A 10,584-nucleotide genomic window follows, 5' to 3' on the forward strand; every position below is an offset into this window, starting at 1 on the left:
TCAGTTTTAAATGGGCGGCCCCTTATTCTGAGACTATGCCCCCTAATTTTTGGTTCCCCTATGAGTGGAAATATCCTCTCTGCATCCAACGTGTCGAACCCTTTCATTATCTTATATGTTTCGAAAAGATTACCTCTCATTCTTCTGAACTCCAATGTGTATAGGCCCAACCTACTCAAGCTTTCTTCATAAGTCAATCCCTTCATCTCCAGAATCAACATAGTGAACCTGCTCTGAACAGTCTCCAATGCAAGTCTCTCCTTCCTAATGGGAAATGTGTCAGCCAATTTGCGCACATCAAGCTCCCACAAACATCAATTAGATAAATGACCAGATAATCAGTTTTTAGTGATAATTGAGAGATAAACATTGTCCAGGACACCGGGAGAACTCCCCTGCTCGGTCTTCGAAATAGTGCTGTGAGATCTTTTATGTCCAACTGAGATAGCAGATGCAGCCACGGCTTAACGTCTCATCTGAAAGACGGTACCCCCGACAGTGCAGCACTCCCTCAGTACTGCACTGCAGTGTCAGCCTGGATTATGTGCACAAGTCTCTGGAGTGGGACGTGAACCCACAATAATCTGACCTAGAGATGAGAATGCTACCCACAGCTGAGGAGGAGCGGAATTCCACTGAGTTACTACCCCAAGAGGCAGGAAGCAAAGGGTAATGGTTGGTGGGTGTTTTTGTGACTGGAAGGATGTTCCAGTGGGGTTCCACAGCCCTCAGTACTGGGTTCATTGCTTTTTGTGGTATACATCAATGATCTGGACTTGAATATAGGGGGTATGATTAAGAAGTTTGCAGATGATACTAAAATCGGTTGTGTGGTTGAAAATGAGGAAGAAAGCTGCGTACTGCAGGAAGATATCAACAGACTGGTCAGGTGGGCAGAACAGTGCCAAATGGAATTTAATCTGGAGAAGTGTGAGGCAATGCATTTGGGGAGGGCTTACAAGGCAAGGGAATATACATTAAATGCTAGGACACTGAAAAGTGTAGAGGAACAAAGAGACCTTGAAGTGTATGTCCACAGATTCTTGAAGGTAGCAGGCTAGATAGATACTGTGATTAAGGCGGCATACGGAATTCTTGCCTTTATTAGCCGAGGCATAGAATACAAGAGCAGGGAAGTTATGCTTGAACTGTATAAAACACTGGTTAGGCCACAGCTGCAGAACTGCGTGCAGTTTTGCTGAGGGCATTACAGGAAGGACGTGATTGCACTGGAGACGGTCCAGAGGAGATTTTCGAGGATGTTGCCAGGAGTGGAGAATCTTAGCCATGAGGACAGATTCGATAGGCTGGGTATATTTTTCTTGGAACAGAGGAGGCTGAAGGGAGACCTCACTGAGGTATATAAAATCATGAGGGGCCTTGATATAGTGGATAGAAAGGGCCCATTTTCCTTAGCAGAGGGGTCAACAACCAGGGGGCATAATTTTAAAGTAATTGATAGAAGGTTTAGAGGGGATTTGAGGGGAAATTTCTTCACGCAGAGGGTTGTGGAGGTCTGGAACTCACTGCCTGAAAGTGTGGTAGAGGCAGAAACCCTCAGCACATTTAAAAAATACTTGGATGTGCACTACAGAGCTCAGGACCAAGAGCTGGAAAGTGGGATTAGGCTGGATAGCCTCTTGTTGGCTGGCATGGACACGATGGGCCGAAATGGCATCTTACCGTGTTGTAAACTTCTCTGATTCTGTGATTCTATGAGAAGCTGACTTGGAGATTCATCACCAACGACTGGCTTTGTTCAGAAAGATAAACGAACAGTACAGTTTTCGATATATAAAACAACGAAGACTTGACCTGCTTACTTGTTATCCGTACATTTACTTACTATAACTTTAGACTAACCTGATTCTGCTCATCTGGTTGGCACAGAACTCAGCCTTATAGCTGGTAACTATCGTGACTATAGATATGATGACTGTTTCTGTAAATGACTTCTCTCTGAGAATTGCCATTTTAAATCTGTAGACGCAGTCTCTTCCTACTAAGCTGTCAATCACACAGGGCTCAAGTCCATCAAGGACCTGCCCTCTTTTTTCCAAAGTCTCAGAAATAGCTGCCAATTAAAGTCACTGCCCGCAGATTGCGATCTTGTCCTTCGACGTATGGCGAGGAGGCCTACAGGAGGCTGCCTGCCTGTGTGCCACACGCTGCAGATTGAATAGCAAGACCTTAAACAGTCAGGTGTCACAATGGTACTCTTGTGGGACAATGGTGCCACATCCAACAGTACCACAAGATGCTCGGGATTATAAACTCCCTCAGGATAATTGATTAATTAACAATATTGTTGTGTCGGTCAAAGCAAAGTTGTCGTTTCAGGAAAATCTTCAAGACGAATGAGATCAAACTGATGGCTTTCTGTTAAAATGCAATACTATGTGTAGCCTTCGAAGTTCACTTCTTGTGCACTGATTACAATAATACAAATTACAAAAATCAACACAAACATATATCCACTTTGCAACAGAAACTCGAGGGTGGTTTACCCCCTCCACAAAACACATTATGGAACAACTTCTGTTGATTCCAGCAGCTGCGAAGCTTAGCTTCAGCTGTGCTGAGCGGACTAGTAATATCGGCCTAGAAATTCTGGCCTCCCAGGTCCGTACGGAGTGTTTACAGACCCGGGAAGGCATTGCAAAAGTCGGTTTTCAGCGTATAATGCGCATGCGCTGAAAACCGGCTTTTCCGATCTGGAGCTTGACAGATTCTCCGTATCTCGGCAGTCAGGACATTTGCATGGGCAAGATTGCAGTATTTACCCAGATCTTACCCAGCCAATGTCCTGAAAACTCTTGCACCTAATAAAAGCAGGCACATAGCCTTACTGTACAGACGCAAAAGTTTTAAAATACACAAAAACATTTTGAAATAAAAGTTACAAAAACACATTTTATTGTTAAAAACCCTCCCCACTGCAGTAAATTTATTTCAAACTATAATTAGAAAAACTCGGAAAAATATTTTTTTTATAATACAGAAATAACTTCAATTTAAATTAATAAAAATATGTGTTGCATTTTTACTATTTTTTATTAGTGTTTTGGGTGTTTGTGGGGAGGTTTTTCATTCATAATAATGGGAACTGCAACTTATGCTGTTCCCATGAGAACATACTTTACCTTGATTGGCTGCCCAGAGCCATGTGACTGCAGCTCCAGCCCTGTGCACGTCCTGTGTGTACGTGCTGCGACACGCAGTCAGTGGAGGCGTGGGCGCAGCAGCTTCAGGGAAGTGCACATCTTTTTTAAGCTTTTCCCTCGATCACCCGTGGGAAGCAGCCGACCGGGATTTCTGGGCCAGCATTTTAATTGGCCTCTGTTGAGCTTTCTGCGGATGTTTTGCGGTTTTCGAAAGACACATTCAAAGGTTTCAACACATTCAAAACATTTCATGCTGAGTGGTGACTAGGCACATCCCCACCGTGATCTGTCTGAGATTGGGAATTTAGCAGAGTGGGGAAATTAAACCTCTGTTCCAGCACTTTGTGACATCACAGAACTGCATTGTCCTGCTAACAGCACAGACAACCGAAGGTTGTGAAGGATAAACAAAAGACTGAGAACATAGAATTGCACAGAATGTACAGCACAGAAGCAACGAGCCTCCACCCATCCCTCTTCATTTATAAAAAAATGTGTTCATGGGATGTGAACGTCACTGGCAAGGCCAGTATTTATTAAATAAGAAAATAACATAATAGGAGGAGGATCAGGTCATTTGACCCCTCGAATCTGCTAAAACCATTTAATAAGAGCATGGCTGATCTGATCATCGACTCAGCTCCAATTCCCTGCCCGCTCCCCAGAACCCTTTATTCCCTCATTGCTAAAAACTCTGTATATCTCTGCCTTAAATATATTGAAAGACCCAGCCTCCACAGCTCTCTGGGGCAGAGAATGCCACAGATTCACGACCCTTTGAGAGAAGAAATTCCTCCTCTTCACAGTTTTAAATGAGCGGCCGCTTATTTTCAGATTTTGTCCTCAAGTTTTAGTTTCCCCTACGAGTGGAAATATCCTCGCTGCATCCACCTCGTCAAGCCCCCTCATTATCTTATCGGTTCGATAAGATCACCTCTCATTCTTCTGAACTCCAATGAGTATAGGCCCAACCTACTCAACTCACCTTCATAAATCAACCCCTTCATCTGTGGAATCAACCTAGTGAACCTGCTCTGAACAGCCTCCAATACAAGTATATCCTTCCTTAAATACCCATCCCGAATTGCCCTTGATAAGGTGGTGGTGAGCCGCCTTCTTGAACCACTGCAGTCCGTGTGGTGAAGGTGCTCCCACAGTGCTGTTAGGGCGTTCCAGGATTTTGACCCAGCGACGATGAAGGAACAACAATTTATTTCCAAGTCAGGATGGTGCATGATTTGCAGGTGATGGTATTTCCATGCGCCTGCTGCTCTTGTCCTTCTAGGTGGTAGAGGTCGGTGGTTTGGGAGGAGCTGGCGAAGAAGCCTTGGTGAGTTGCAGATGGTATACACTGCAGCCACGGTATGCCGGTGGTGGAAGGAGTGAACGTTTAAAGTGGTGGATGGGTGCCAATTAAGTGAGCTGCTTTGTCCTGGAAGGTGTTGAGCTTCATGAGTGTGGTTGGAGTTGCACTCATTCAGGCAAATAGAGAGTATTCCATCACACTCCTGACTTGTGCCTTCTAGATGGTGGAAAGGCTTTTGGGGAGTCAGATGGTGAGACAGTCGCTGCAGAAAACCCTGCCTCTGACCCACTCTTACAAAAGCCACATACTGCGGATGCTGGAAATCGGAAATAAAAACAGAAAATGCTTGAAATACTCAGCAGACTAGGCAGCATCAGTGGCGAAAGAAACAGAATCAACACTTCAGGTCAACAATTGACCTGAAACATTTACTCCGTTTCTCTCTCCACAGATGTCGCCCGACCCACTGAACCTTTCAATCATCCTGTTTTTACTTATTATTAGATGCAGTTTTTCTTTACAGCATCACCCTGACCTGCATTGGCTCCTGGTCCAGCAATGATTTGATTTTAAAATTCACATCCTTGTTTTCAAATCTCTCCACGGATTCGCCCCTTCTTATCTCGGTAACCACTTCTAGCCCGTGCAACCTTCAGAGATCTCTGCGCTCCTCCAATTCTGGCCTCATCCACATCGCCGATTTTCATCACTCCACCACTGGCTGCATTGCCTTCAGCTACCTGAGGCCTAACCTCTGGAATTCTTCCTGAAACCTCTCCGTCTCTCTACCTCTCTCTCCTCCTTTTAACCTATCTCTTTCACCAACTTTGGTCAACTATCCTAATATGTCCTTCCATGGCTCGCTGTCAAATTGGGTTTGATGACGCTACTGTGAAGCACCTTGTGACAATTTATTACATTAAAGGCGCTATATAAATGCAAGTTGTTATTTTCATATCTAACTGGATGAATTTTCCCCTACTCGACCGATCTTGCAGGTCAGTACGAAGCAAATGGGCAGGTTCTGGAGGGAAGGGCCCGTCAGCTGGTCGGTCTGTGAAGGTCTGGTAACATCCTTGTGAATCCTTGCCGAAAAAACTAATTGACGTGCTTCAGAGAAGGGAACCTGCCATCCCAACCTGGTCTGGCTGCTGTTTGGAGGGGAGGAGGGTGATGCTTGGTCCCAAGAACTCCCAACGGTTTTGGACTTCACTCTGAAGCAAGATATCAGCCAGGCAATGAGAGGTAACCCTCGCTCACTCCATTAACAGTTGGGATCACTGGACAATGATCGGGAGCAGGAACCCTGGCTGATTTCCCATTTCTCCAACCCAGGGGTTACTTGACGGTGATCAGGAGCAGGAACCCTGGCTCATTTCCCTCTCTCTAACCAGGGGAGACTACACAGTGATCAGGGGCAGGAACCCTGGCTGATTTCCCTCTCTCTCTAACCCAGGGGTGACTGCACAGTGATCAGGGGCAGGAACCATGGCTGATTTCTCTCTCGCTCTAACCCAGGAGTGACTGCACAGTGATCAGGGGCAGGAACCCTGGCTGATTTTCCCATTCTCGAACTCAGGGGTCACTGGACAGTGATCAGGAGCAGGAACCCTGGCTGATTTTCCCTCTCTCTAACCCAGGGATAAATGAACAGTGATCAGGACCAGGAACACTGACTGATTTTCCCTCTCTCTAACCCAGCTATCACTGGACAGTGATTAGCAGCAGGAAACTTGGATGAATTTTTTCAAAGAAGCAGTAACACGGAGTGAGTAAGGCAGATGGGTTTAGGGAGCGATTCCTTGGGAGGCGGACAAAGACACCTGCCGGTGGGGTGGAGGAATGAGAGGGGAGGGTGTGGATGGCCTGAAACATAGAAAATAGGAGCAGGAGTAGGCCATTCAGCCCTTCGAGTCTGCACCGCCATTCAATATGATCATGGCTGATCCTCTATCTCAACACCATATTCCCGCTTTTTCCCCATACCCCTTGATGCTTTTTGTTTCCACAAATCTATCTCTCTCTTAAATATATTCAGTGACTTGGCCTCCACAGCGTTCTGTGGTAGAGAATTCCACAGGTTCACCACCCTCTGAGTGAAAAAATTTCTTCGCATCTCGGCCCTAAATTTCCTACCCCGTATCCTGAGTCTGTGACCCCTTGTTCGAGAATTTCCCAACCAGGGGAAACATCTTCCCCGCATCCAGTCTATCCAACCCAGTCAGAATTTTATACGTTTCAATGAGATCCCCTCTCATTCTTCTAAATACAGGCAGAGTCGACCCAATCTCACCTCATACAACAGTCCTGCCATCCCAGGAATCAGTCTGGTGAACTTTCGCTGCACTCCCTGAATGGCAGAGGCTCTATACTTTCATTCCACTATTACACACGGGAGGAATAGGAATATTGAAAGACACTGACTTACCAGTCCCAGTAACACAGGCACAGAGCAACACCAGGGAAAGCCAATCCCTCATGGTGATGGATCGTAGTTTCACCACCTCACTCCGATTCTGCTCGAATCCCCAACCGTGTTCCCTGGTAAATGCTGGGCGAGAAATGGTGTCTCTCACTGAGATCGCAGACAGTGCCTTTTGAACCAATATTTGCATGTATGTGATGTAATGGCCTCAGTCCCTGCTCCCGTCCTGTGCTGTAACACAGAGAGCTCTCTCTCTCTCTCTCTCATGCCCATGCACTCACTCACCGGCATGCTCACAGTCACAGTCACTTTCCAGCAGGGTCACTGGACAATGATCAGGAGCAGGAACCCTGGCTGATTTCCCCACTCTCTAACCCAGGGATCACTGGACAGTGATCAGGAGCAGAAAGCCTGGCTGATTTCCTCTCTCTCTAACCCACGGGTCACTGGACAATGATCAGGAGCAGAAAGCCTGGCTGATTTCCTCTCTCTCTAACCCAGGGGTCTCTGGACAGTAATCAGGAGCAGGAACCCTGGCTGATTTCCCTCTCTCTAACCCAGGAGTCATTGGTCAGTGATCAGAAGCAGAAACCCTGGCTGGTTTCCTCTCTCTCGAACCCAGGGGTCAATGGTCAGTGATCAGAAGCAGGAACCCTGGCTGATTTTTGTCATGTATGTAACCACAATGTAACACCACTGTATTACAGTATACACTCAACCTAGATGCACACCTTGACCACAAGAGGTGAACTTGTGGGAGACACTCCTTACATGATCAAACAGGTATAAAAAGGGAGGTCCCACTCAGGGTCGTCTTTGGAGTCCTGTGAATAAAGAGGTAAGATCACAGAGTGACCATGTCCCCACAATGTGCCTCGTGTGGTTTCATACTGTAGAGTCAGGACTTTACATTGGCGACGAGAAACGGGAATTCACGACCCACGAGAATGGCCACCGGTAGCACAGAGGAACGGTACTGTGTTGGGGAAGACTGGGACGATTTTGTCGAGAGGCTTCAGCAAAACGTCGTTACGAAAGAATGGCTGGGGGATGCAGCGGCCGACAAACGAAGGGCTCATCTTTTGACCAGCTGCGCACCAAAGACTTACGCGCTAATGAAGGACTTACTCACACCTGAAAAGCTGGCGGGCAAAACCAGTGAAGAACTTATCAAATTGATCGGGGAGTACCTCAAACCGGCGAGTAGCATACATATGCACCGCTACAGATTCTACACCCACCGACGTCGTGAAGGACAGAGCGTACCGGACTTCGTAGCGGACCTTCGGCGTTTGGCCAGCCTCTGTAAGTTCACAGACGCCTGCACGGGAGAGATGCTAAGGGACTTCTTTATCGAGGGCATCGGTCATGCGGGAATTTTCTGCAAATTAATTGAGACCAAGGATTTGACCTTGGAAGCGGCGGCGTTGATAGCTCAAACTTTCATGGCGTGGGAGGAAGAGACAAAAATAATATACGCGCGCAATTCTGCCTCTAACGCAGTGATGGATCAGGGAGTCAACATCATCAATGCGACTCAGAGCCCCGCAGGCAGGCAGGGGCAGTCCAACACTGCCCAGGCAGCAATAGACCCCAGAGTAGGACTTCAACAGAAACAATGGCAGGCTGAACGGACATTCACGCCATCACAGTGGACAATGCGGCCCGGGATGGGGCCATTGACACCCACTAATAGGGTACTTAAGAGTAGTCAAAGGGACAGTCAGCGCGGAATGCCTGGCCATAGTCAGGAAACTTTAACTCATGCTGGAGGTGTGGGGGAAAACACTCAGCTCGATCTTGCAGATTTCAACAGTTTGTCTGCAGGAACTGCAATCTCAGTGGCCACTTAGCTCGAATGTGAAGGATGTCTGCAACCAGACTAATATATGAGGTGGATGGACCAGAAGAGGGTTATTTGAGGCAGGATGACTTTTGGTGCAAATCAATGGATGCCGAGGTTCAGCGGGTCCATGTGGCGAATATTCACAGTTCATACACCAAAACGCCACCTATGATGATGAGGGTTTTATTAAATGGTATCCGAGTACGCATGGAACTGGACACTGGGGCCAGCCAGTCACTCATGGGCGTTCAGCAATTAGAGAAGCTATGGCCACTTAAAGCCAGTCGACCCAAATTAGCTCGTATTGAGACACAATTATGTACTTACACGAAAGAAATCATCCGGTGCTAGGCAGTGCAATGTTGGCTGTCACACACAATGGGTTAGTGAATCGGCTGCCGCTCTGGATTGTCCCAGGCAATGGACCCGCACTGTTGGGGAGGAGCTGGTTAGCCGAGATGAACTGGAAATGGGGGGATGTTCACGCAATGTCATCTGTGGAGCGAAGTTCGTGCTCACAAGTCCTACAACAATTCAATTCACGATTCCAAACTGGCGTCAGGACTTTCAAAGGCACTAAAGTAGTAATACACATCACCCCGGATACCAGGCCAGTGCACCACAAAGCCAGAGCAGTGCCGTATGTGATGCGGGAGAAGATCGAGAGCGAATTGGACCGGCTGTTGAGAGAGGGCATCATCTCGCCTGTTGGATTCAGTGACGGGGAGAGCCCCATCGTTCCCGTCCTAAAAGCGGATGGCTCTGTCAGGATCTGTGGCGACTACAAGGCCACCATCAATCGGGTGTCACTACAAGAGCAATACCCGCTCCCGAGAGGGGAGGACCTCTTCGCCACGCTGGCAGGCAGCAAGTTCACCAAGTTGGACCTCACTTCAGCCTATATGATCCAGGAACTGGCCGACGAATCTAAACTACTGACCACCATCACCACGCACAAGGGACTGTTCGTTTATAACAGGTGCCCATTTGGCATTTGATCAGTAGCCGCGATTTTTCAACGAAACATGGAAAGCCTGCTTAAATCCATTCCTGGAACGATTGTATTCCAGGACGACATTCTCATCATGGGTCGAGACACTGAGGAACATCTCCACAACCTGGAGGAGGTGCTATGCCGACTGGACCGGGTAGGCCTGCGACTCAAGAAGCCTAAATGTGTGTTCTTAGCTCCTGAGGTTGAGTTTCTGGGCAGGAGGGTTGCTGCAGATGGGATTCGGCCCACCGAATCCAAAACAGAGGCGATTCGACGAGCACCCAGGCCCTGCAACACATCGGAGTTGCGTTCATTCCTGGGACTGTTGAACTATTTCGGGAACTTTCTACCGAACTTGAGCACGTTGTTAGAGCCGCTACACGTGCTCCTGCATAAGGGTTGCGATTGGTTTTGGGGGGACTGTCAGGAATGGGCTTTTGATCGGGCGCAAAACCTACTTTGTTCAAACAAGTTGTTGACCCTGTACGACCCCTGTCAAAAATTGGTTCTGACATGTGATGCATCGTCCTATGGGGTTGGGTGCGTGTTGCAGCAGGGCAATGCTGAGGGTCAACTACAACCTGTGGCTTATGCCTCCAGGTCGCTCTCTCAAGCAGAACAGGGATATGGGATGGTCGAGAAGGAAGCGCTTGCATGTGTCTATGGTGTAAAAAAAATGCATCAGTACCTCCTTGGTAGGAAGTTTGAATTAGAGACGGACCACAAGCCATTAACATCCTTGTTGTCAGACAGCAGGGCTTGTCGAAATCTCGACCTCAGAAAAGAATGACTCCGACACTTACAGCTCCGATAGAAGTTTCCCTTTTAATTTACTTGCTCGCAAGGGGT

The sequence above is a fragment of the Pristiophorus japonicus genome, chromosome 19, assembly GCF_044704955.1.
Source record: "Pristiophorus japonicus isolate sPriJap1 chromosome 19, sPriJap1.hap1, whole genome shotgun sequence".
Taxonomy (NCBI): Eukaryota; Metazoa; Chordata; class Chondrichthyes; family Pristiophoridae; genus Pristiophorus; species Pristiophorus japonicus.